Here is a 27,595-nt window from a genome sequence, read left to right as displayed (position 1 = left end):
GAAGATTTTTGCTCTTGATCTCCTTTCTCTTCACACAGCTAAAAATAGACATCTCTCCACCCCACGCTGTCAATTCCCCTGTAATTAGAAAGTCCAGCAGGTTCTCACCTGGTGAATCTTTACCCCAGCAGGATGTAAGGAAACAGGTGGTAAAAAGTGGGTGAGGGAGGTAAAGCTGGGGGACTGGGTGAAGCCAAGGTTTGGAGCTAAAAGCTGATGGTCAGGGCAGCCGGGTGGCTCAGCGGTTTAGCTCTGCCTTCAGCCCGGGGCATGATCCTGGAGACCCAGGATCGAATCCCATGTCAGGCTCCCTGCATGGAGCCTGCTTCTCCTTCTGCCTGTGTCTCCGCCTCTCTCTCTCTCTCTCTGTGTGTGTCTCTGTGTCTCTCATAAATAAATAAAATCTTTAAAAAAATAAATAAGTAAAAGCTGATGATGGTCAACGAAGGGGGAGGCTCATGCAGGAAGGATGGATTCTTGTTTCTGGAGGACATGGCACTAGGGGGCTGCTCCCTAGCCCAGCATAGTCAGGCATTCGGAGGGGCTGGGCACGTGAGTGAGACTTGGGTCTTCAAGGAGCTCACTGCCTTGTACCAGAGATGAACATATAAACAATCACAAAGTTGTTATGCATACAGGTATTCCTGAAATGATTTTTAAATGTTAACATTGCTTATTTCTAGATAGTGGTAGGAGTTTGACTGACTTATTTTGTTCTTCGTATTTTTTTATTGCTTACTTTTTAAGTAATGAACATGTGCACTTCATAAAAAGTGAGAAACTTATTACTTTAATAAAAATAACAATACTACATAGTGAGGTTTCCAGAAGTCCACTGCAAAATGAAAGCCCTGAGGCTTTAAAGTGAGAGGGGCCCTCTGGTTGAAGACCATTTCTAAACCAGAGTATAATTAGTTAAGTTTTTTTTTTCTGGACAAGCCTGTTATCTGAGGACACAAAGAGAGTATCACTGGAATGGAGTGTGAGGTGGGAAGAGGGGAGAGGTGGCACTGGAGGGCCAGGCATGGGCCAGGTTAGGAGAGCTTTATTTATGTACCAGGCTTTAGGTGGGCATGTGTGCTCCTCAGTCTGGGGAACGGGTTTACATGATGGCATGAGATGGTATGTCAGGGAGAACTCAAAGCCACAAGAGAAATAAACATAGTGTAATCTTCCTGGGGCATTAATTTTATTTGAACATCCTTGGGGAAGAAGTTGAATAATTCAGTAGCTAAGTAATTTAAAGTATGATTATAGCATTGGGATAAGCCTCTGGCTGGGTTCCAGGCCAGCCCCCCTAAGGGGGAGTCTGTTGGCTCTGCTCTACCTTTGGGAGAGTCTCTTGGGAAAGTTTGAGGAAACCTGCTATGGTGACAGGAAGTGAAGGGAAGTGTAACCATCCTTGTGTTTTAGGAAGGTCTCTTAGTGGTTGGCATGAAGAGGGAGGGTGAGATTTGAGGCAAGGAAGCCAATTAGAAGGTCTTCAGGATAGCTTGCTTTAGAGAGGTTGAGAGCTCACCATGGCAGTGGCCATGGGGGTGGGAGGTGCAGGCATCTGGCAGTGGTATTGGCAGGGATCTGGATATTGTCAGAGGAAGAGAAAGGACAGCTGGGAGTCCAGAAGGACCCCCAGGCTTCCACCATTAATGACTGGGGGATGAGGAAACTATAAACCACAAAGAAGAATTCAGGAGGAGGATGAAGTTTTGTTTTATACACCCAGATGGGGGTAAACCTGAGATCACTCAGGGAGAGGGTTCTGAGAGGGAAGTAAAGATAGACAAAGGAGTGACTGTAGTAATGGCAGCCATAGGATGCTGGTGGAGGGAGACCTAGTGATGAGCAGACCCCTGCACTTACTCCCCAACCACACCACACATCTTACAGGAGGCTAGGGGTCTGAGGCCAATATGGGCTCCCAACCTTTGCTTCCTCAACAATCTGCCAGGACTGCACATCTCCTTGTGTCTTTCTGGCAAATACTCTGTCACCTTTCAGGTCCTCTCTGACAACCTCTCTTGTAAGTGTAAAGGACAATCCCTTCATTATGCTCCTTCCCATACATAAACTTCAACACTACACCTGTAGCCCTTGGCAGAGTGCTCTGGGTCTCCATGACCAACTTCCTCCACCAGACTGTGGGCTCCTGTGCCCAGCTTTGCATGGAATAGGTGCTCAATGAATGCTTTCTGGATGAGTAAATGAATTGTCAAAAAAGAAGAAGAAAGAAGCAGGGAAAGGAATGTTCTAGAGAGAAAAGAAAGAATTCTTGGTCAAGAGCATGAAGTACACCAAAGAACAAAGTTATGTAAGGGCTAAAAAGCACTCATTTCACTTGGCAGTTGGCAGGTATCCTTGGCAAGAATAACTTCCCTGCCATGGTGGGGGCAGAAGCATATGAAAGCATGTTTACATTAAAATGGGAATAGGAGACACTGAGTGGAGATACTGAGTGCACACATATCCCCTAAGAAGCTCAGAATGGAAGGAGAGAGAGAAAGCAATAATGACAAGTGACATAGATTTGAGGAGAAGACTTGAGGGGGGAGGAACCGGTAGAGAGGGAAGAGCTGCCATTGTGAATGAATGACAGCAATCCATTGAGCTGGCAGTGGATGAGACGGAGGACAGAAGAGGAGGTGTTGGCTGTGAACCTGGAGACAGATGCCTCTTCCACTGTGAACAGGAGGTGAAGCAAAGAAGGTACAGGTTTAAGGAGATAGGGAATATTGTGAATGGGAGAAGAAGCTAACATCGACAAGTAGTCCCAAGACACAGTTGAGACTGGAAAATATCGCCAGTCCTCCAATCATCATGGTTATATGAATTCTCTAGCACTGCTCAGGTACCCATGTGCATCTGGACTGAAGGGTGTTTGTAGGGCAGGTGGCACAGAAGACTGAAGGCATGGGGAAAAAATGAAGGAGCCTGATGTGGGGAGAGTTGAAATCTTGACCTGAGTTCTTGAGTATAGGGAAGGAACAAGAGGAAAGGACACTGGGAGAAGATACAAGTTTCAAAGAACCAAGTATCATTGAGTCAAAAAGCAGGTGTCACAGAAGAAAGAGAGCAGGAAAAACTGTTTTTGCTTTTTATACTCCTTTGTATATCGTCAGTTGACATACGCATTGTCCATCGTTAGTTTAGAAGTTGCGGACAATATAATTATTTGCATATCATAAACATACACAGGTCCACACACGGACATATAGATATATCTCAAAAATAAATTGCCCCATCATTTTTTAAGCACACTGCATGGACTCTGATTACGATAGCAATGTCGCAGTGCCACCATACACTTTAAAAAGATACAAAAAAGCTTACTTAACCTTATCAGCTGAACAAGTAGTTAAGTGAACAGTAAAAGTCAGAGAATCAACTTGAGCAGGTGCTTTATTAAGATGGGAGTTTGTGGTGTGAGGGAGGGATAATGGAGTTTCTGAGGTGGAGTAAGTTGTGTCACACCCAGGAACTGTGAGACCAGGGTGCTGGAGAGCCACCCAGTTGCCTTTGAAAACACAATTGGTGATGTCTGAGTTGAAAGAGGGGCAGCCCGGGTGGCTCAGTGGTTTAGTGCTGCCTTTAGCCCAGGGCATGATCCTGGAGACCCAGGATTGAGTCCCTTGTCAGGCTCCCTGCATGGAGCCTGCTTCTCCCTCTGCCATTCTCTCTCTCTCTCTCTCTGTCTCTCATGAATAAATAAATAAATAAAATCTTAAAAAAAAAAAAAGAAGGAGAAAGGAGGACTTCATCTCAGGTACCCAGAGGCCTCAGGGAATCTGGTCAGTCTGGCAGAAAGCACATCAAGGAGTGGCTTTAGAATCTTTTCAGTTTTTAGAAGCCGATGTCAATGTGTCCCACTCTCTTCATTAAAACTTCCTGCCTCAAAACAGTGATTTTGGACTCCTATGAGCCTCATTCATTTAGACTTATAATAGTTCACTGTTATGCATTGTGATTTAATAGGCATTGTGCTGGATCTCTTTACTCCAAGGCAGGCTCCTGGGTTGGGAGAATCAGAGGGTGGTGGACAAAATCCTTCAAGGATATTTCATGGAACACCAGCCCTATAGGATGCCTCACCACAAATGGGTTCTGTAGTTAGATGTATTTTGAGGGGGGATGCCGATTTCAGCTCACTCTCAGGGGTGCAGAATGCATATTCTTAATGTGGGAAATTATACTCTTAACTCCATTTCTGCCACACCAACAATGTAGTTAATATCACAAATTCTGTGTAAGCCAATATTCAGTATTTCTATGCTTATGGTAAGTGAATCTTGTGTACTGTTGAGCCAAGTAGTGTACTGTAACTGTGTTTCCTTTCTTGTGTGCTCATTAACAGGGATTATAACAGCTTGCTTTTTAAAGTGCCATCCTTCTTCAAAGTAAGTAACCCTCCAATCCCACTTAAGTCAACTTGCTCTCTGTACCTGCTGTAAAGTTGCCATCTGGGGCTCTCCTTTTCTACCATCCTAGAATTTACCTTTCTTATTGTCCTGTCTAGAGCCCTGTTTCCTGGGATCCATGTTTTCCTCTTTTTCACTTTTTTTTCCACTAAATATCTAGGTGCTCTTTTTTTTTTTTTTAAAGATTTTATTTATTTATTCATGAGAGACACAAAGAGAGAGAGAGAGAAACAGAGACACAGGTAGAGGGAGAAGCAAGCTCCATGCAGGGAGCCTAACATGGGACTCAATCCCAGGTCTCCAGGATCACACCCCCAGGCCAAAGGCGGCACTAAACTGCTGAGCCACCAGGGCTGCCCTCTAGGTGCTGTTGAAAAGACTGTACCTTGTAGGTCTAAAAATATCTCTATTCTACTCTCATGCTTGAATCTTAGTTTAGTTGGGAATTTAATTCTATATTGAAAAGAAATTTTGCTCAGTACCCTACCACCCAGCAATTACACTACGAGGCATTTACCTCAAAGATACAAATGTAGTGATCCAAAGGAGCACCTGCACCCCAATGTTTATGGCAGAAATGTCCACAATAGCCAAACTATGGAACAACCCTAGATGTCCATCAACAGATGAATGAATAAAGAAGATTGATATATAATATAGAGAGTTATATATTATGGAATACTACTCAGCCATCAAAAGATGAAAGCTTACCATTTGCAATGATATGGATGGAACTAGAGGGTTTTATGCTAAGCAAAATAAGCCAATCAGAGAAAGACAGTTATCATATGATTTCACTCATATGTGGAATTTAAGAAACAAAATGAGGACCATAGGGGAAAGGAAGGAAAAATAAAATAAGACAAAATCTGAAAGGGAGATAAACTGTAAGAGACTCCTAACTCTAGGAAACAAACTGAGGGTTGGTGGATGGGAGGTTGGTGGAGGGATAGGGTAACAGGTGATGGGCATTAAGGAGGGCACATGATGTAATGAGCGTTGGGTGTTATATGCAACTAGTGAATCACTGAGCTCTTCCTCTGAAACTAATGATACAATTATTAATGTTAATTAACTGAATTTAAGTAAAATAAAATTAAAAGAAATTTTGCTCAGAATTTTGTCTTTTAACCTCCCATGTAGTTATTGAGAAATCAATTGTCATTCGTATTTCATGCCTTTTGATGTGACATTTTTTTCTCTATGCAAGAATTTAAGACATTGTCTTGACCCCTGTTGGTCTAAAATTTCATGATGAGGAGCCTAAATGTAGGATCTTTATTCGTTGGTTGTGTTGGGCAATCAGGGAGCCATTTCAGTTAGGGGACTGATATGTTTCAGGTCATGGGAGATATTTTTGTTACACATGTTGGATGGCTTTCTTCTCTCTGTTTTTTTTTATCTCTTCTCTTTTTCTGGTATGTCTATTAGATAATTGTTGAACTTTTTGGATTATTCTCTACATTTATTTATAGCTTTTAATCTTTCCTTTTTAGTTTCTTCGTTTTGGAAGACCTCTTTGACTTTGTCTTCCTGTGATTCTATTACATTTTCATTTTTTGCTATCATATGTTAATTTTTCAATAATTCTTTCTGTTCTTTTTATTATTTATTATTTTTTATAATAAATTTATTTTTTATTGGTGTTCAATTTACCAACATACAGAATAACACCCAGTGCTCATCCTATCACGTGCCCCCCTCAGTGCCCGTCACCCATTCACCCCCACCCCCAGCCCTCCTCCCCTTCCACCACCCCTAGTTCATTTCCCAAAGTTAGGAGTCTTTATGTTCTGTCTCCCTTTCTGATATTTCCCACACATTTCTTCTCCCTTCCCTTATATTCTCTTTCACTATTATTTATATTCCCCAAATGAATGAGAACATGTAATGTTTGTCCTTCTCTGATTGACTTACTTCACTCAGCATAATACCCTCCAGTTCCATCCACGTCAAAGCAAATGGTGGGTATTTGTCGTTTCTAATGGCTGAGGAATATTCCAGTGTATACATAGACCACATCTTCTTTATCCATTCATCTTTTGATGCACACTGAGGCTCCTTCCACAGTTTGGCTATTGTGGACATTGCTGCTATAAACATCGGGGTGCAGGTGTCCCAGCATTTCATTGCATCTGTATCTTTGGGGTAAATCCCCAACAGTGCAATTACTGGGTCATAGGGCAGGTCTATTTTTAACTCTTTGAGGAACCTCCACACAGTTTTCCAGAGTGGCTACACCAGTTCACATTCCCACAGTGTAAGAGGGTTCCCTTTTCTCCACATCCTCTCCAACATTTGTGGTTTCCTGCCTTGTTAATTTTCCCCATTCTCACTGGTGTGAGGTGGTATCTCATTGTGGTTTTGATTTGTATTTCCCTGATGGCAAGTGATGTGGAGCATTTTCTCATGTGCATGTTGGCCATGTCTATGTCTTCCTCTGTGAGATTTCTGTTCATGTCTTTTGCCCATTTCATGATTGGATTGTTTGTTTCCTTGGTGTTGAGTTTAATAAGTTCTTTATAGATCTTGGAAACTAGCCCTTTATCTGATACGTCATTTGCAAATATCGTCTCCCATTCTGTAGGTTGTCTTCTAGTTTTGTTGACTGTATCCTTTGCTGTGCAAAAGCTTCTTCTCTTGATGACGTCCCAATAGTTCATTTTTCCTTTTGTTTCTCTTGCCTTCATGGATGAATCTTGCAAGAAGTTACTGTGGCTGAGTTAAAAAAGGGTGTTGCCTGTGTTCTCCTCTAGGATTTTGATGGAATCTTGTCTCACATTTAGATCTTTCATCCATTTTGAGTTTATCTTTGTGTATGGTGCAAGAGAGTGGTCCAGTTTCATTATTCTGCATGTGGATGTCCAATTTTCCCAGCACCATTTATTGAAGAGACTGTCTTTCTTCCAATGGATAGTCTTTCCTCCTTTATCGAATATTAGTTGACCATAAAGTTCAGGGTCCACTTCTGGATTCTCTATTCTGTTCCATTGAGCTATGTGTCTGTTTTTGTGCCAGTACCACACTGTCTTGATGACCATGTTCTTTTTTTTTTTAACGATTTATTTATTTATTTATGATAGACATACAGAGAGAGAGAGAGAGAGAGAGAGAGGTAGAGACACAGGAGGAGGGAAAAGCAGGCTCCATGCAGGAGCCTGACGTGGGACTTGATCCCAGGTCTCCAGGATTACGCCCTGGGCTGCAGGCGGCGCTAAACTGCTGCGCCACCGGGGCTGCCCTCATTGTTCTTTTCTTTAATGGAATCCTATATTTGTTCCATAGATACAATATTTTCTCATATTAATTAAAAGATATTAACAGAAGTTTTTGGAAATTCTATTCTTTCCAACATTGTTTTCTCTGGGTTCTTTTTTTCCACAACTGTTCATTTTGGTTGCTGTTTTTTAGCATATCTCATGGTTGTCATTCATGTTTAAGAGCAAGATCTTAAAAATGGAAGCACTTGTGTGTGTGTGTGTTATGTGTGTGTGTGTGTGTGTGTGTGTGTGTGTTGAGGGAAGACGACTTCTTACATAGTTTCCCTGTAGAGTTATCAAGCACCAAGCAGGATATAGGTCTTTCTTTTTGGTGAGAAGATAAGAGAATTCAATTTCTTCAGAAAAGTCTATCTCCTCCTGGAATCTCTGTCTCTGTCTCTCTACTTCTACCTGTACCATCTCTATCTCTACCTCTATCTTTGTCTCTATCTGACTGCTGTCATTTTCAAAGTTGGATGGCAATAGGGAGCTGGGAGGGGGTGTTCTCACTATTCAAAATGTAGTATTTCATTTCTGTTTTTAACCCTGAGATTCAACTCTGCTTTTGTTTTGCTTAGTATTCCTGCACTTGTATCTGAAGCTTTTCCAGTTCAGTATAATTAGAGGACCAACCTCTGCTCTGCCATCTGGGCAGGATGGAGAGTCCTGTGGCTATCCAGGGTTGCAAAGAAGAAGACCTGGGAGCCTAACAGTTCCACATGTTGACTTCAGCCAACTGATAACTCTTTTTTCAGCCCTGCCTCACCTTCTGTTTCTGAGGTAGCTGTTGCTTCCCATTGCCAAGACTTCTGGGGTCCTTGCAGGGAAAGCCACAGATGTGAGAGCCCCTCTGCACTCTGTAGAGTACAGCTTTCTTAACTCTTCTACATCAGTTACGGTGCCTCTATTTCCTTTTATTCTTGAAAAGGGGAGCTGAAAGGTCTCTGTGAGGCACCCTGAACATGGATGATGGCTCTGTTCTTTCTATGCTCAGTTTGGGAGTAGGGATCTCAACCAAGGTTCTTAAGCCAATGACACCATGTTTATCTCCTGCAGGCATCAATGTACTCAGGCTTCCACTGAAGCTCTGACCATCCTAGGGCACTGCAGGAACTGGAACTCAGGTCCTGTTGCTAAAGATACTCACTCAGTTCATCCTCAGTCTCACCCAAGGGTCTAGGGAGCCTATCCTTTTCGTTTTATTGTTCTCCACTTCTTGAACTCAATCTCAGTTGAAGTTTATCATCCAGGTGTTTGGCATTAACCTCTGAAACATAATAATATTATATAATATTATTAATAATAATATAATGGCTAATTAATAAGTAACATAACAACAACAACATTGACATAACCCCATCGTGGGGCCTTTGAGTCAAGGCTTGGAACAAGGTTAGCCAACTTCTTATTTGGGGGCTGGGAAACACCCCAATACTTTTGAGCTTCCTATAGCAATGAGAATAAAAAGCACGTTAACATCTCAGTACATATTTAACCGTACTTTGCAGCTGGAAAACCTGGTTATATTTAACCATGGCTTTTCCAACCTTACTTGGCAACAGAATACCTTTCCCCCTTAATGTTTATTAACACCTGTATCAGTTGGAGTCCACAGGAGACAGTTGGCACACTCAAATGGAGATAATATAAAGGAGCTTAATTTAGAAAGGGACCAGATACAAAAGTATGGGCAGGCTGTAATGGGCAAGGTGTGAACTGAGGCCAGCAGCAATGGAGTTGCTCCTACCCCATCCTGAAGGGCAAGGAAGGAACAGGGGTAATTTGGCAGGATCACATTGGTCAACCTTGTCAGTATCTGTCCAGAGTTCCCTGCTCTGGATCTTGACCGTGCCTGTGCTTTACATCTGCTGTCTGGTGGGGTTGAGAACTAGCTGATGCTGGGCCTCTGCAGCCCCAACTTTGGGCTTCATCCTCACCACATCTGCCCCTTGACACCTGCAGGAGGTGAGGAACTTCAACACTGCCATGGAGTCTCTGTTTCTCCAAGCATTATCTTAACAATATTTCTAAGGTAGAAGGAGGAGGAGTGAGGGGTTTGATGTCTGATGCCCACTCCCAGACAACTAGGATCCCAGGACAGAGCTCAGTCTAAGGTTTAGTGTCCAAAAGCCTGGCTAGGGCACTGGAGTGGGAGTCACTTGTCTAGAATCTCAGGCCTCTGGAACCAAGGTTGATGCCTATAGAAAGCAGCATCCTTACCAGCAGGCAAGTGGTCAACCTGGAGAGATGAGGCAGTGAGGGGTGCCCTGGATATAAAGCAACGGGGCAGAAAGCAGGACAGCTATACTGGAAGTGGGCAGGAGAACATGGAGCAGGAGCAGCTCTCTGGGCTGGAGTTCCTGGTTGCAGTGGCCTTTGATATGTTCTTTGATCAGCATGTGGGCAGCAGAGGCACTCAGGCTGCTAGGATAGAGGGCACTGATGCTCATTGTCATGAGGTTTCCCACTTCTGCAAGCAGTTCTCTCTCCTTACCTCTACCTCATTCTCTCTGCTCTTCTCCTTTCTGTTCATTTCCCCTTCTCCTGTTTAGTTCCCCACCTCTGCCTCTACCTTCTCCCGAATCTTGTAATCTCATTTTCTTCTGTGTTTTAGTGTCTTCTCCTTTTTGTGATACAATTTTTGTGTTAGGCTGTGCTATCTATATATTTTAAATCCCAGAGGTGTATCTGCTAATTGTATTTTTAGGGAAATAATTATGCAAGTTAAGATGATTAGATAATGAAAGTGTTCTCTGGGGCTGGCCTCTTTACAAAATGATGATGGGATGGTGATGGGAATGGGGATCATTTCTACTTAAACTAGCACTACGGCACAGCTTTTACCAGAACGCTTTAGAAACATCTGGGATGTAATCAGATCCAGAGGGCCAGCTCTGGGAGCTGCATCCTGGGAACAAGAGTGGATATTTGTGGCCTCCCAGGAAGGCAATGATCAGGAAGCTCTATGATATGGCTTGGGGCTTACAACTCCATGACATTCCTATATCCATGTGAAGACACTGGAGTTTTGAAGACACTGGAGTTTCTGAAATGTGTACACTTGTGCCTGTGTGTGTGCATGCACCCGCACTCACACACACACACACACACACACACACACACACAGGCATGATTATGGCTTCCCTCAGGCAGAGGGTTTTGCAGATACTAAATTGCTGAAACACATCAACTCTGGAATTGCTTCATTGCACACTAATGGTGGCCGTAAGCTTCCTGCTCACTCACTCTTGACATATAAAAAATGTTCATAAGACGCAGGCCTCCTTCTCTGGGTCTGCTCATGATCTAGCACTGGGTACCTTGCAGGACCCTCCTGGCACTCCTGGACCATCACAGGTGCCTGCCTTCCTTTGCACCCAGCAATGTGTCAACCTCCCTAGGCAGGAAGAGATGGAGTACATTTAATCTAAGGTCAGTGGGCACTGGAAGAGGTGGTGGTGAGGAGGAGGGCCTGAGCTGGGAGGGGGACAGAGGAAAGAAGTTTTGATAGTGTTGGGTGCGTAGGGGAGGAAAAAGGGGAACAAGGAAAGCGTGCTTCCTGCTAGGGAATGGAAAGTCTGGAAAGAGTAATTGCAGAGGAGAATGGAAGGGCAAGGGAGATGAATTCTGGGGGCCTGCCATTTTGCAAAGGGAGAATTCAACGCTCAGGAGGTTAAATTACATTCCTGAGTCACATGGTTAGCAAATAGGGGGCAGGGATGCAAATTCAAGTTTCATGGTCTTCACACTGGTCCATTGTCCTCACACTGGTCCACCCTGCCCAGGGAATAGGAATGCAATAGGGTGTAGAGTTAAACCACTGCCCTCCATGACTTCAAGAAAGGGGACTCTGTAAAGACCCTTTGACAAGAAGTACCCACTGAAATACACACTGTCACTAGGAATTTGTGATCCATCCCAGCCTTTAACCACAAGAGAAGGGCATTCCTTTCCAGAATTAACTAGAAGTTCTCTCACTAAACCTTAAGCCCTTCTGCACTGTCCACCTTCCCATAACCCATGCCCTTGTCCCTGTTGTCCCACAGCCATCTTACACTTTGGGTCAATGCTCTTCATTGTTTTTCACAGGTAGGAGAGGAAGTGAGTGGTTTTACACCCAGTGTGACAGACAGACATATTGCCAAAGACACAGTAGAAGGGGGAAGTATCTCAGATAACAGATTCCTATTCTTATGACTTATTTTGTTCCTCTGACTTATTTTTAATTTGTCGGTACAAGCACAGAACAGCCTTAATCCAAGGGTGTTCCTGATTTCAGAGTCTCCTCCTCTGCAGCCTCCAGTAAGGAAAAACATGGAGCTGAATTCTTCCATAAAATTCTGCCCCTGAGTCCTGACCTCTCACCCACCTTTGTAGTATTCCTGGTGGGGGTCCCAGAGCCCCTACCACATTCACTGCAGGCAGGATTGCCAGGTTCAGCAAATGAAAATATGCAATGCTCCATTAAATATGAATTTCAGATAAAAACTAGATACATATTTAGTTTAAGTGTGTCCCATGCAATATTTAGGACACACTTACACTATGGAAGCGTTTGTTCTTATCTGAAAAGATTTTATTTGGAAGATGTATAGCTGGGGATGCTACTAGCCTGATTTCACCTGATTGGGTCCAGCTAAACCAGAGTTAGAAGCAAAGCACCCCAAGCCCTAGGACAAGTTTTGTAACACCACACCATTTCCTTTGGGAGCTGCCTTTTCTTCTCAGACCTCCTTAGTCTAGACTGAAGCACTGTGTCTGCAATATCAAGTTCATGGAAACAAATGCACAGCTGAGTTTTCATAGACTTCTTTTTCTCAGTGTCAGTGAGTATTTTTTTCTGACTTGTAAAATAATGCATGTTCACTGTTAAAAATTAGAGATTAAAAAAAGACAAGAATTAACAAATACTGGTAAGGATGTAGAGAAAAGGGAACCCTGGTGCACTGTTGGTGGGAATGTAAACTGGCACAGCTACTCTGGAGGTTCCTCAAAAAATTAAAAATAGAAATACCATACGATCGAATAATTCCACCATCAGGTATTTACTCAAAGAAAACAAAAACATTAATTAAAAAATATATAGATACCATATTTATTGCAGCACTATTTACAATACCCAAGAAGTGTAAGCACCCTATGTGTCCATCCATACATGAATGGATAAAGAAGATGTGGTATATACGTATATGACGGACTATTACTCAGCCATAAAAAAGAATGAAATCTTGCCATTTGTGACAACATGGTTGGACCTAGAGGGTATTATCCTAAGTAAAAGAAGTCAGACAGAGAAAGACAAATACCATATGATTTCACTTACATATGGAATCTAAAAACCAAAACAAATAAACAAAAAATTGAATAGACTCTTAAATACAGAGAACAAACCGGTGGTTGCCAAAGGGGAAGTGAGTGGGGGGGGGGGCTGCAAAATAGATAAAAGAGATTAAGAGATACAAAATTCCAATTATAGAATAAATAAATCATGGAGCTGGAAAGTATGGCACAGGGAATATAGTCAATAATATTGTGATAACGCTGTATGGTGACAGATGGTGACTACACTTATCATGGTGAGCACTGAGTAATGTATAGAATTATCACATCACTATGTTGTACATTTGAAACTAATACAGCATTGTGTGTCAATTATACTTCAATAATAACAATTATGGAAATTATAAACCAATTAAAAGAAAAATAGACATTCAGTTTAATTGTAGCAGATAGACTGTAGAGCGAGACTGCCTAAGCTCAAATTCCACTAGCACTTAATAGCTGTGTGGTTTTAGGCAATTTCCTTAACCTCTCAGTGTTTCAGTTTTTCAATCAGTAAAATGCAGGTAATAATAGTGATTTAAGTGGATTTTTGAGAGCTAAACATGTTTGTATGTGTTCAGGTGCTTTTAAAAGTACCAGGTACGTAAGTAAGCCCTGATAATAATAAGGTAAAATTTAAAAAATTGTCAGCCAGAGGTAAGTATTATTGATGCTTTTTTCTATGCATTTATATATGCATTCTGTTGTGCAGGTTTGTAACACAGGTTTCTATATTGTGGCAAATTACATTTTCCATCTTTGGTCATACCAATTCTGCTTAGCATGCTCTTCTATAATGTGGTCTGGACACTTCTCCATCAAGATGTGGAATGAACTCCTCTCCCCTTGAATCTGGGCTGCCTTTAATTGGGTCAATAGTATGTGGTAGAAATGGTATGCTGGTACTTCCAAGGCCAGGTGACAGGAATTTATTATGGTTTCCGCTTCCCTTCTCTGATACACTCACCCTTGGGTTTTTCCTCTCACAACTTACCCCTATGTTGGGGTAGTCCAAGGCACATGGAAAGCCCTCCTGTGGGTGTTCTGCTCAGTGCCCCAGCTAACTAGTCTGCTGGCAGCCAGCTTCACCTAACAGCCTGTTGGGTAGGCCAGCCTACCTGAGCCTTCAGTGACTACAGCTGCCACCTGCCTGCAGCTGCATGAGAGACCCTGGAGCAAGAGCCACACAACCACGCCCAGTCAACCCACAAAGATGTAAGGGATAATCATCAATTACTATGTTATTATCAAACAATTATTTTTTTTGGAGCCACTAAAGTTATGAGATGGTTTGTTATGCAGTGATAGAGCTGGAAATATATTGAAGGAAAATAATCAAGAACCTAATTTTAAATATGGGCAAAGGGTCTTCTGTTCACAGTTTCACAATTACTTTCACACAATTACTTTCAAGAAAAGGACATTTTCAAATAAGCTGCCCTGACTGAGCAAATATATTCCATTCTCTTTGGACAAGTTAATGACCAGCCAGGCTTGAGCCCTAAGTCATTCATGCTTGAAGGCAACTTAGAGATCAACTATAGTTCCTTGTCCGTTTGTTGGTTTGACAGATGAGAATCAGGGAGTGGAAATGACTTGCTCAAGGCCACCTGGGTATATACAACAGAACCTGGGCTAGGGCCCAGCTCTCCTTACTCCTAGCTTAATTTTTTTTTAATTGCAGCATGCTACTTATTTATGATGATGGTTAGGGGCAGGGTAGAATTGGGGGTTTACTAAGGCCTGACAAAGATGATGAAAGGGTCTGGGGTCCTGAAGTCATTTGGGCTCCTTCACAGCTATATCTAGCTCCATGCTTCTGGAGTGAACATAGCTTCATAAGAACATAGTCTTCAATTCATAGGTGCCTTTCATGCTGTCTGGTGAGGAACATGTGAACTATGGTGTGTCAGGATCAAGTCTGTGGAGAAAAGGAGGGGATGGTGGTTGTGCTGAAGGTCAGGAGGAGTAACAGGCCTCAGGACATGCTGTTGTCCTGGGATCAAACGGGTCTGGCAAGGGTGGAGCCTGTGGTGAGTATGGTTGCTGGCCTGGGCTGTGTCAGTGGGACAGCTGCCCCTGAGGCCTCCTGCTCACCACCATTCCACATGAATGGTTCAGATTCAAAGAATAGCAGAACTTGGCAGATAAGGAGGCAGTCGTCCTCCTTCCAGGAGGAAGAAGACATCAGAGAGAGGTGCTCAATGAGGAGACAATGTCAAGACGCTTGTGATGAGTTGGACTATGTTACCCACAATTTGCATGCTGAAGTCTTAACTCCCAATGCCTCAAAATGTGGCCTTATTTGGAAATAGGGTTGTTGCAGATTTAGTTAGTTAAGATGAGGTCATACTGGAGTAGGGTGGGATCCAATATGATTTATACCTTTATAAAAATGGACCAAATCTTTGGACACAGACACACATATAGGAGTAAACCACATGAAGATGGAGTGGGAGGTTGGGGTGATGCTTCTATAAGACAATGAACGCTGAATATTGCTAGCAAATCACTAGAAGCTGAGGGAGAGGCATGGAATAGATTCTACCTCAGAGCCCTCGGGAGGAACCAACCTTGCCCACACCTTGATCTTAGACTTGTAGCTTCCAGGACTGTGAGACAGTAACTTTCTGTTATTTAAGCCACCTGGTTTATGGTACTTTGCTATGGCAACCCTGGGAAATGAATACAATGTTATATAGGTCAAACATAGAGTTTTGAGATGAAAAAATAAGATGAAAGGGGCCCGAGAGTAATTGGTTGGAGGAAGGAAGGATGGGTAGGGGTGACCTTGGCTTATGGCAAACTCCAGTGGGAGATTCACAATGCAGGCCCCAGGGATTCTGGAACAAAGTCGTGCCATCTGCACTGGAGAATTATGCACCCTTTGAGAAATAGCTCTTGGCATGTTACTGGATCCTGGTAGAGACAGAGCACTTAGCCATAACCATCAAGTGACAATGCATCTGGAACTGTCTATTATGAGCTGGGTTCTGTCAAACCTGCCAAGTTAGGAAGTCAGACAGGTCCGGCAGACATCCATTGTGGTATGGAAATAGTACATCTGGGGTTGAATCCGGGCAGGGCCAAAGGGCATGAGTAATGTGCAGGAATAAACAGCCCAGACCTCCTTGTCACTCACCCAGTTGAACCAATGTCCTTTTCTGATTTGTGCTTATAGCCATATAGGAAAATCCCATATGTCCAGCTAGAAAAGAAAGAAAAAGCCTGAGCTTGGTTTACAGATGGATTAACTCAGTACATATGTGCAAGTCAAAAGTGGACACCAGCTGTGTTGTCCCCACACTTAGGGGTGGCCCTAATAGGCAGTAGAGAAAGAAAGTGTTCCCAAGGGTAGAGCTATAAGGGATACACCTGATTATTTTCTTTGTAGAGGAAAAGTGGCCCAAGCTGAATGGCCAATGGTCTGGTCCAGGGTCAGAATGCAAAAGGAATAGGGGACCATAAACAAGGAGGTGTGGAGTAGAGGCATGTGGTGGACATATGGGCACAAACTGTGAAGATTTTTGTATTTCACTCACCAGTAAGTATATTTGCATTAACTCTTCCCAGCAAGCATCCATCATCAACTGGGAAAACAGGTAGGTCTAAGGACTTGTTCTGTTGACATTATCCAACCTTCATCATCAGCCACCCCAGACTGGCATAATGGGCTCACAAGTAGAGTAGTTACAGTGTCAGAAAGGAAGAATCTGTGGTCCCAGCAGCATGGACTTTCACTTACCAAGGCTGACTTAGTCACTACTAATTCTGAATGTCTAAACTGTTATCACAGAAATCAATTCACTTAGGCACTATTCCTCAAGGAAACCAATTGGCCACTTAGTGGCAAGTTAACTATATTGGCCCCCTTCCATCCTGAAAGTGTCATAAGCATACTTTTTCTGGGGCTGGGTTTGCCTTTCTTGCCCACAAAACCTCAGCTTGCATCACTATCTAGGCACTTACTGAATGCCTGATCCTGAGGTATGGAATCCTACACATGCAGCATTTCATCAGAGGATCCACTTCAAATTAAAGAAGGTGTTGGTGTGGGACCAAGACTAGGGGATACAATGGTCTTATCACATACTGCATCACTCAGAGGCAGTCATGCTAATGGAATGATGGAACAAATGTCTGTAGGCACAATGGAAGCCCTAGCTTAGAGGGAACATTCAGAAGGGATCGGGTCATCATTCAGGATGCAGTATTTACTAAATCAGTAACCCTTATATGATGCTCTATATTCCCACAAGAAAGATGCAGTTTTCGAGGAATGAAGGAGTAGAAGCAAGGGCAGCCCCATTAACCATCATGACCCATGAGGAGATGTTATATGCCCTGTTCCTGCATCTTTGGCTTCTGCAGGGTTGGAGGTTCTGATTGCTGAAGGGGTGTATACTTGCCAGGCATCACAACAAGTGCACCATTGATCAAGTTATAGGATGTTGCCAAAGCACTTCGGACTCACTGTGCCCAGAGACAATGAGCAAGGAGAGGAGCCATTATACTTACAGGGCCAAATGACAGTGAGCAACAAGAAGATGCCTATCTACTTTTACACAATTATGATAGGAAAGAATCTGGGTGTTATAGACGAATGTGTTCCTCCCAAGTTTCTGTTTTGAAGCCCTAACCTCCCATGTAGCTATATTTGGAGATGAGCCCTCCAAAGAAGGCTGAAAGAGGTCATAAGAATGAGGCTCTGATCCCATAAGATTAGTGTCCATATAAGAAAAGATATCGGAGAGCTCTCTCTCTCTTTGTGAACATGAGCTAAGAAAAGGCCATGTGAACACACAACAAGAAGACAGCTGCCGACAACCCAAGGGGAGAGCTCCTGTCAGACACCAGCCCTGTTGGTACCTTGATCTTAGACTTACAGTTTTCAGAACTGTGAGAAAATTAATTTATGTTTTTTTAAGCCACCCAATCTGGTGTTTTGTTAGATCAGCCTGAGCAAACACTTCAGGTGATCTACCTGGGTCTCTCCTGAAGCTCCATTTCCTCATCTTAAGTATGAATGAACATATGCAATCGCCCTATCCTGAGATAAATGACTATCATGGGCTCTTAACCCTCAGGAATGGAAGTTTGGGTTACACCACCTGGGAAGGCACCAAGACCTGCCAAAGTCTTGGCGAGGCATAGCTGAAGTTGAGAAAAATTTTAAAAGGGTAGTGGAAAGGAAATTAGCTGTGGCCTCATGGTCAATTGCAAAGATAGAACAATAGTCCCAGAGATGGGGCACCAACTTCCCTCTTCTGATTCCCCCTCAGGAAGAAAAGTCCCCTGGAGCCTTTTAAGGGATGCTGCCCAAATCAGTATGAAGTAAATTTATTTGGTGCAAGAGGTGGACTGTAGTGTCCATGAGAACGTGCCTTCTGAATCCCCAACTACAGGAAGCACAGATGACCAAGGATGCCAATTACTGTGCTATAAAATCTACCATCACATTTATACTGAGGACCCACTTCCCATGAGCTACTTCCAGTCAATGAATGAGTGTGGTAGCTATGGTAAAGAAGGTCAATTCTTGGATGACACAGAACTGTCTGATGACTGCCATTGACTTGAGGGCTCGTGAACTTTCTTAAGACTGTATCATCCTTAGGATGCTTCTACCTTCTATTCCTCTGGGCTTCCTTTAGGGTTAAACTGGCATCATGGTTTGACTGTTCTTCCAGCCTTCCCAGAGTCCCCTCCCATTTTCTTGTATAGATATTTCCCATAAAAAAATTCTTGCAAGTTTAATCTTCTCTTGGCATCTTCTTCCCAGAGGGCCCAGAAAAAGCAGTTCATTTAACCTTTGCTCATACCTCTGTAAATAGACATTTTATTAAACATCTCTTCAAACATCCCAGCTAAGGGTGACATCTGTTTTCTGCTAGGACCTTGACTGATATAGATTGTTATAGACCATAGATACCATAGTGTTTCAGAGAAGAGAAATTAGATGGTGTGGTGAGAATAAGCAGCAAAGGAGAAGTAGATTCTGAAATATGGGATCAATCTGGGATTAGAGATGGGCATTTCAGACGGGGTATGAGTGTGTGTGTGTGTGTGTGTGTGTGTGTGTGTGTGCATGCCCAGCATAAACAAAGGTATTGGGGCAGAAACAAGAACCTATGACATGATTTCTCCAAGAGTCCACACTTTTCCCCAAGGATCTCCAACTTTCCTAAGAGAAGGAAATCCATTAAAATGCTCATTTCTCCATTTTCGTTGCCTGGAATCCCTGAGGAAGCTTCATCATTTCCCCCTCTCTCACCTCACTGCATGTCTTTCTGTGTGTATCTAGAATTCTTGTTCAACGAGTGCAGAAGCAGTGGCCAAGGCCAGATGGGAGTCCAAGAGAGCACATGAAAAGCAGGGAAAGGAACACAAGAAGAATGAGTGCCTTGAAGTTCTGGGGTCAGAGGCTCAGAGTATGGGGACTGAAATGGAACTGAAAAGCTCCATTTCTTAGGAGCCAAAGAGCCTAGCAGTTTCCTTTAGAATTCAGAGGGTGAGGAAAGGTGAGTTTGACCAGAGGCACAGAAACCAGAAAGCCAGAGAAAACAGATATTTGGACAGAAACTTCTATAGTTCAGCTATCTTTAATCCACAATTTCTTACTAAGGTGGGGAAAACTGTATTCTGTTCATTCATTCATTTAGCACATATTTGTGGAGTACCTACCACATGCTAGGAACTATTCAAGGCAGTGGGGATACACTATTAAATAAGACAGATGAAAAATCCCTCTCCTGATGGAGTTTGCATCCTAGTGGGGGGAGGCAGACAACAAATAAGTAAACCAGTAAGGAAAATAACATGTCAGAAGGTGGTAAGTCCTACAGAGTAAAGCAAATCAGGAAGGGGAATACATTGTGATTGGGCAGCCAGGGAAGGCCTTGCAGACCAGGCAGCAAAGAGCAGAGATTTAAAGGAGGGGAAGGAGCAAGCCCTGTGGATTCCTTGCAGAGTGGTTCATGCGGTGGAAATAGTGAGTGCAAAGACCTGAAGGCAGGGCTGTGCTTGGTGTTCTCATTAACATCCGTCTACTTAGTATCTCTGTAGTTGTCCTCTTGTACACAGTTGGGCTGTTATGTGGAATCTCTGAGTTCCAGGGGTTTTCATTTCCAGACTGCATTAATTTCATCTAACTGTAGCATCTCAGAGGCACCAGTAGTGTGACAAAAAGTTCTCATGATGGCATCAAGCCTGAAGTCCATAATCTCATGATCTGCATCAGGCTCAGAAGCAGATAAGGCTCCTCAAGTATAACTCCTCTCGTGTCCTCTCTCTTGATTCAGAGACTCTGAACCACTAAAAGACAAGTAGTACCCTGGTTTTTGAAATTAAAAAAAGTTGAGTCCTGGTGCACTTACAGGTGGCATGGCGCTGAATAGTTACTCATTCTCTCCCAGTCTCTGTTTCTTTATCCATAGGTGAGATGATGGCAACACCTATCACACAGGTCAAGGAGGAAATCAAATAAGACTGTGAATCTTAAGGTGTTTGTGAACAGCTGGCTTTTCTATAGCACAAATACACTAACTGGACCATTACTCTATTTCTTAATATTTTAGTTATTATTTGTGCGTAACAAACTGTGCCAAAAAATTGTGGCTTAAAACAACAATCAAGGGCAGCCCCGGTGGCACAGTGGTTTAGTGCCACCTGCCCCCCAGAGCGTGATCTGGAGACCCTGGATTGTGTCCCACGTCAGGCTCTCTGCATGGAGCCTGCTTCTCCCTCTGCCTGTGTCTCTGCCTCTCTCTCTCTCTCTCTCTGCATCTCTATGAATAAATAAATAAAACCTTTAAAAAAAAGACTTTATAAAAAAATTAAAAAAAATAAAACAACAATCAATTATTTGCTCACAGTTCTGAAATGAGAGCTGGGCTTAGCTGGGTGGTTCTTCTATTCTTCTACTGGTCTGGTGGCGGCTCACTGTTGTGGTTACGGGCCCCATCCCTAGCTCAATGGGTGCTGAATCTCCCAATGTGGACTCACTCTCATGCCTCAGCAGGAGCTTTTAGCTGGTGTCTGGTTCTCCTCTGCATAGTTTCTCCCTTCTTAACAGGAAAATCCATTTTTCTTTCACATGATAACAGCCATTTTTCAAAAGTGTGAAAGCTGCAGTTGTTAAGCCTTTGGAGGCCTGGGCTCAGTAGTCTCACACCATCACTTTTGTCACACTTGAGTGGCCAAAGCCAGTCACAAAGCCAGCGAGATTCAAGGGATGGATAAAGAGGTTTCACCTTGTAATGAAAGGAGCTGCCAAGTCACATTGCAAAGGTGTGCAACACAGATGGAAGAAATGGGCCTTCTTTAGAAACAAGATACTGTCGAAGGGTTGCAGGGTTCTTGTCTCATAGAGTCATGAATTCGCAGGCACAAAAGGATGAAGTGAAGTGAAAGTTTTTTCGGTGAAGGTGAGAACAGAAAGGAAAGAAAAGAGCTGTCAAGAGTGAGAGGGGTCTCGAGTGGCTTGCCACTGAGGACTTTTACGGTTGGTCTTTTATATAAAATTGACCAGGGAATTGGCAAATATGATGTCAATAACATGTATGACAAACATGATGGATTTGCAAGTATCATGAGACTATCCTGTCTGTATTTTGAACAAATATGGTAGATTTGTTACCTTCCCTTCTCTCTGGTTAATATATTTTTTTAAAAAGATTTTATTTATTTATTCATGAGAGACACACACACACAGAGGCAGAAACATAGGCAGAGGGAGAAGTAGGCTCCATGCAGGGAGCCTGATGTGGGACTCGATCCCGGGACTCTAGGATTAAGCCTTGGGCCGAAGGCAGATGCCCAACCGCTGAGCCACCCAGACGTCACTCTGGTTAATATCTTACCTATAACACTTCTTCACATGTGGGATTTCTGTGGGCCTGGTTACATAGCCCTCTGCATGAGCCTAGTTACGTAACCCCCTACTTGTCCCTCCCTACCTAGCCTCACCTGTCCTCTACTCAATACTATAGTCTTATCTTCTGGCCTCAGCAAATCACTCCTTGTAACATGCAAAATACACTCATCCTTCTCAGGACCCCCCAAAGTTTTATTATGCCATTGAACTTGAAGTCCATTATCTTACGGTCTGCATCAGGTTATCCCACAGATGAGAGATCTCAAGTGTGGCTCTCCAGGTGCAGCTTCTCTTGATCCAGCAACCTTGAACTCAGAAGACAAGTGCTCTGCCCCCACACCCTTAAAACGCAGTAGTAAGAAAGGAGCTGGATAGACCTTATGGATACTTTCATTTAAAATTGAGGAGGTGGGAACCACAAAACAGTCACTGTCCACAAGACTTATGAAGTCTAGCTGGTCACATGATGGCTTCTCTATGTGGGTAAGAGAACATTCCTTGATTAGGGCCTAATTCTCCTCCCTGAGAGGGTTACCTAGTCGGTTGTTCTCTGCGGCTTTTAGATTTTCCCCATGGGTTCTTGGCTCTACTCTGTGGCATGTTTTTTTTCTTTTCCATAGGAAATTATCCATGTTTATAGCTAAGTACCTTCTCAGCCTGATTCCTGCTTGTAGCAAGTGGACATCCAAGTTCCTTTTTATTTTGAATTATCTCTTTCACTTTTAGTCTGATCTTGTAGTGCTTTCACTGACAAAACTCTCTGAAAAATTTTTTAGGGTTTTCTACGAATCTTACCAGGATTCACTCCATAACCCCCATACTTCATCATAATTCTTTTTGACATAGACCTCAAACTACTGAGGGACAGTGCCCTCAAAATTCTCAGACTCCCTTTCTGTTCACCTGAGAGGGTCTGCAGGCCACTGCCTTTCAGAGATCTTATAGACATGTCCTTGACTTGATCTTTGTGTTGAGGTTATTGTATACTTGAGAATCTTTGTTTGGCTGGATATATAAGGGATGAATTTCTCTACATTTCTTCAGAAATATGCCTGAATTCTGAACAGTTTCTTCTTTAGCTTATTCCTTTCTGAAAGGATCTTATCGTACAATAGGAAGCATCTAACTGATGCTATCAACATTGTGTCTAGAAATCTACTTAGGCAATTCCATAAGTTCATTAAAAATTTCATATCATTTGAGTTACAACATGCAATATTTCTGCCAATGATCTTGCCACTATGTAACATGGCCTGTCCTTCTTCTAGCTTCTAGTAACAATCCCTTCACTGCCTTTCTAGCACACACTAAAACCCTGTCTACCATTTATCTAGTCTTTATTAACAATTGATTCCCTGCTTTCCCAGCTCCAATATGCTGTCTTGTCCTCAAGCCACCACATCTTGTAGATTTTTGTTACAGCAGCACACCTGTACTAGATAGGAACTGCTTTAGTGGTTTTCTAATGCTGTGCAACAAATCACTGCACATTTTTTCAGTTTCAAACAAGAGCCATTTATTTGCTCACTCTTCTGTAGTTCAGTGATTTGGGCAGGCTTAGCTTGGATGGCTTATCTCTGTCCCACATGGTGTTGGCCAGATTCAGTCATATGCTTGCACTCAGCTGTCAGCTCATCTGGGGCTGGCTGATGGAGATGGCCTCATACACGTCTTCCAATTGGCTGGGGCTATCAACAGAGGCGCCTTTGCTCCTTTCTAGGTGGTCTCTCCAGCACAAAGCCTAGACTTTCTACACTGTAGTGGCAGCATTCCAAGAGGTCAAGCCTCAGTGGGCAAGCATTTATAAATTCCTGGCTTGTGTCACATTTGCTGATGTCTCATTGGACACAGAAAGTCACATGGCCAAGCTTATAGTCAGTGTAAGAGTTAACTAAGCAAGGGAACAGATTCTGGGAATCATGGTCCATTGAGGGGCCATTTATATAACAATGTATCACATATGATGCCCTTATTGATCTGTTTTTGCTGACTTACCGATTTGATTTGTGGTAGAGAATTCTAACACTTACCCATTTCTTGATTTTTGTCCTCCTCTTCTTCCAGGCACATAGGAGGATTTCAATTACTCTCCTGTCCCTCCTTCGAGTGGAGTCATGAGACCAGTGGGCCGTGTGGGTTGTGGGTGAAAAGCTTATATTTTTTCCAGGTAGGTAACTTAATTGCTGGTGTGTGCACCTCTGGTCTCTTCATTTCTCTCACACTTTGTGAACCCTGAAGTCCCTGTTGAGAGCGTGGTAGTTTCTGTTGGCCTGGGTATGCAACTGAGTGATGGCCATGTGAAGCAGAGCCCCCGCCCTTGCTCCCACACATTAATTGCTAACCTACAGAGAGTTAGCAATTAATCCTTACTGCTTTAGGTCCTTGAAATTTAGAATTTGTTACCAAGCCTATCCCGATGGATACAGAAGGCTGAGTCCCTCTGTGCTCTATAGTTAACTCTAGTTCCCTCCCTGGGTATTTTTTCGTTGTAACTTAAGCAGCGAAAAAGTGAGGATATAGATAGCTAATGAGTGTCCAATGGGGAAGATGGAGGAAAAGGGGAAGGAGAAATGCATTGGGCCACTGAGGATCCTTGCTTATTTACCAAGCATTTATAAAGAGTCTCCTATATGCTTGGGCTCTGTGTACTGCCTGGGGCAGGCAAAAACGAATAAGACACGTGCCCTGGAGGAGGACACAAGCTACCACGGGAGGCTGGTCCACAAACAATGAATCATACTTGAGAGCCATGAGTGCCACCGAGTGGTGGGACTGATTTTCTATTTTCTTTTGTATTTGGCTAATTGTCCCTGCAGGCCATTTCCATAGAGAAATTCCAGTTATGGTGTCTGGGTGGCAGCCTCATTGGAGTATGTGGCCAGCCTCCCAAGGTGACATCTTTGAAGGCCAGCACTCATCTGGATTCATAAGGTCTGTGATTTGTTTAAAAGTCAGTCTCATTACTTTATAATCACATATCAGATTCAATCCTTGCAAATGACAAATACGGGGACAAAACAAAGCTCTTCTGAGGACTGCAGTTTGCAATTTTGAGGCAGGAGCTGTGGCTGCAATGGGAAAGTGCTTTTGAACATTCAGTGCCAGCTCAGAGCGGAGGGCCTTAGGAGGTTGGACAGCATTCACGACAAAGCTTTGAGACTCTGACATTGTAAAGCCGCAGTACAGTAAGGGATTAACCCATGAAATATTAACTTCTAACTAGTGTTGGTTCATGCATTTTAAAGGCAGATCTGCCTTGCAAAGTCTGGGATGCACGAGGCTAAGCTGTAGAATGGTGGGCACTTCCTGAGGTCAGACCCTACAGGGACGCTTCCAGTTGCAGTGAGGGGACTTAACCTACAGGGGTTAAGTGAGGTGTGGGTTGTGGGTGGGGCAGAGTTCAGCTTTAGTGGGTATGAGTTTTACTTTTCATACAACATGAGAAATAAGAGAAGTTTTCCATCCCTAACTCTAATTTAATTTATTGGGAGCCCACATCCTGCCAGGCCAAAGGACAACTCAATCTTTTTTTTTTTTTTTTTTTAATTAATTTTTATTGGTGTTCAATTTACCAACATACAGAAAAACACCCAGTGCTCATCCCGTCAAGTGTCCACCTCAGTGCCCGTCACCCATTCCCCTCCAACACCCGCCCTCCTCCCCCCTTCCACCACCCCTAGTTCGTTTCCCCGAGTTAGGAGTCTTTATGTTCTGTCTCCCTTCCTGATATTTCCCAACATTTCTTCTCCCTTCCTTTATATTCCCTTTCACTATTATTTATATTCCCCAAATGAATGAGAACATACACTGCTTGTCCTTCTCCGATTGACTTATTTCACTCAGCATAATACCCTCCAGTTCCATCCACGTTGAAGCAAATGGTGGGTATTTGTCGTTTCTAATCGCTGAGTAATATTCCATTGTATACATAAACCACATCTTCTTTATCCATTCATCTTTCGATGGACACCGAGGCTCCTTCCACAGTTTGGCTATTGTGGCCATTGCTGATAGAAACATCGGGGTGCAGGTGTCCCGACGTTTCGTTGCATCTGAATCTTTGGGGTAAATCCCCAACAGTGCAATTGCTGGGTCGTAGGGCAGGTCTATTTTTAACTCTTTGAGGAACCTCCACACAGTTTTCCAGAGTGGCTGCACCAGTTCACATTCCCACCAACAGTGTTAATAAAGAACTTATTAAACTCAACACCAAAGAAACAAACAATCCAATCATGAAATGGGCAAAAGACATGAAGAGAAATCTCACAGAGGAAGACATGGACATGGCCAACATGCACATGAGAAAATGCTCTGCATCACTTGCCATCAGGGAAATACAAATCAAAACCACAATGAGATACCACCTCACACCAGTGAGAATGGGGAAAATTAACAAGGCAGGAGACAACTCAATCTTAGCTGCAACTGGGGCTCCTTCCCCTCACTCTGTTTTCCTTGAGTCAAGAGTCATAGTTTCTTAAAAAGTACAGAATATTTGCTGGTCACACTCTAGTTCCGGTGAACATGTCCAGTGTGTAAGCCCACACAGTCCTTGAAGCTAGCTGCCTCTGTGCAAGCTGGCAAGGATGGCCTTTGTGAATACCAGCTGCCCTGAGCCTAGGATCTCATCACCTAGATGTGCCTGCAGATCTGCAATTTGCTGAGGTCCTGATATCTCCAGGGCATACCAGGGAGTAGGAAATGGATGCACATTACTCCCAGAATCTATAAATCTTTATCCCATCCTAGTCCTGTAAATCTTCCCAGCCCTCTCCAAGGTCTACATTTGTCACTCTGCTCTCCCTCTGCCATCCCAGTCCCAAGCCCCAGCACATGTTCTCTTTTCAGACAATCCAGTTTATTTGGTTTTTTGAGGGTTTTTTGGTCACAAAGATCACATGCTTTAGAAAACAAAGGTCTTTTAACCCTGCCCGGTGGGCAAAAGTGTTGCAGGGTTCTTAGACAGTTGAAGAATTAACCTCATGGACACAAAAGGTGAAGTGAACTGATATTTTATTAAGTGAAAGTGCAGAAAAGAAAGAAAAAAAGCTCTCTAAGGTGAGAGGGGTCCTGACTGGGTGGCCATGAGGGCTTTTATGGTCAGTCTTTTATAGAAAAATGATTGAGGAACTTGATGTCACCACCGGTAGCACCGTGTTTACTTCTCCTTCGAAATTTGGTAAATTTCAGTGGTCAGTTTGTAACTATCATGAAACTATCTTGTCTATAACATTTAAGACAAACAAAGTGGTCTCATATTTCCTTATCTCTGGTTTTGTTTGTAACTATCATGAAAATATCTCATCTGTAACAGTTCTCCACATCTGTGAGCCTGGGATGTCTGTGAGCCTGGTGGTATAGCTCCCTACCTATCTCTCCCTACCTAGCCCTACCTGTCCCTTACTCAAAAGAAACATAGTCTGTATGACTTGGAGCCCTACTTACCCTCTTGAGAAAGAAGAGTAATACCTCTCATTTTTTCCCTTTTTCTACAACAGTAAGACCAAAAATGCTATATATATATGTATATGCATGCATACTTATTTTTCTTTTTAATATTTTCTCATACCTACATATTCTTCTCCTTCTCTCCCTCCTCCGTGTCCTCCTCTTTCTACTTCCCTTTCTTCTTTCCTTTATACAGGTAATGAACCTTGAGTGTGGGTAAAGAGAAGAGTCAGAGAAAAAGCAAGGGCTGCAGACTGGATGGTCAGAAATTAAGCAGG

The sequence above is a fragment of the Vulpes vulpes genome, chromosome 9, assembly GCF_048418805.1.
Source record: "Vulpes vulpes isolate BD-2025 chromosome 9, VulVul3, whole genome shotgun sequence".
Lineage (NCBI taxonomy): Eukaryota > Metazoa > Chordata > Mammalia > Carnivora > Canidae > Vulpes > Vulpes vulpes.
This window is presented reverse-complemented; position numbering follows the sequence as displayed.